General features: G+C 47.5%; 1 pseudogene; it reads left to right on the plus strand.

The window, feature by feature from the left end:
• Nucleotides 1-396: 396 nt before the first annotated feature.
• Nucleotides 397-940, plus strand: LOC102736515 (calmodulin pseudogene; annotated as a pseudogene).
• The last annotated feature ends 12 nt before the right edge of the window (nt 941-952 follow it).

Consider the following 952-nt stretch of genomic DNA (forward strand, 5'->3'; position numbering starts at 1 on the left):
CATCCCCCCCCTTTCCCAAATTATCCCTGTCATCTTTTAAATTTAGTGAAGTTTCTTAGGAACCCGAAGGAGAGCTGTCTAGACTTCAGCAAAAATGCTGAGGGCATAAAATAAAAATAACCTGTGGCTTATTGGTCATTCAGATAAACTCCTATAGCTTCTTTTTCAAACTCGGACCACCCCCTACAAAAACGGCTTAACTGGGGGCTAAATGTATGTATAAAAGAGCAAGTAAAATCGTCTTTCACGGAAGTAGTTAATATGCCTTGATGTGTAACCGTACGTAAATCAAGAACACTGTCGGCTTAATTTTAAAACTTTTCTGGTTTATCTGTTATTAGAGATATAAGACATAAAATGGGGCAGTGGTGCTGGGAGCCCCGCGGGCGCGGCGCCCTTACTCGCGGGCACGCGGGGGCAGCGGAGGCGCCCCGCCCGCACAGCCCCCGCGCTGGTGCAGCCGCCCTCGCTCCCTCTGCTCCTCTTCCCTTCGCTGGCACCCGGGCTGATCAGCTGACCTAAGAACAGATTGCAGAGTTCAAGGAGGCTTTCTCCCCATTTGACAAAGATGGCGATGGCACCATCACCACAAAGGAACTTGGAACAGTCATGAGGTCACTGAGTCAGAACCCAACAGAACCTGAATTGCAGGATCTGATCAACGAGGCGGATGCCGACGGTAATGGCACCGTTGACTTCCCAGGATTTTTGACTATGATGGCTAGAAAAATGAAAGATATAGACAGTGAAGAAGAAATTCGCAAGGCATCCAGAGTCTTCGACAAGGATGGCAACAGTCACATCCGCGGAGCTACGTCATGTCACGGGAGAAAAACTAACAGATAAAGAAGTAGATGAAATGATCAGAGAAGCAGATATTGGTGGAGATGGGCAAGTCAACTATGAAGAATTTGTACAGATGATGACTGCCAAATGAAGGCCTACTTTCAAC

This window comes from Leptonychotes weddellii, chromosome 7, assembly GCF_054177405.1.
Source record: "Leptonychotes weddellii isolate Sample4059 chromosome 7, ASM5417740v2, whole genome shotgun sequence".
NCBI classification, from domain to species: Eukaryota; Metazoa; Chordata; class Mammalia; order Carnivora; family Phocidae; genus Leptonychotes; species Leptonychotes weddellii.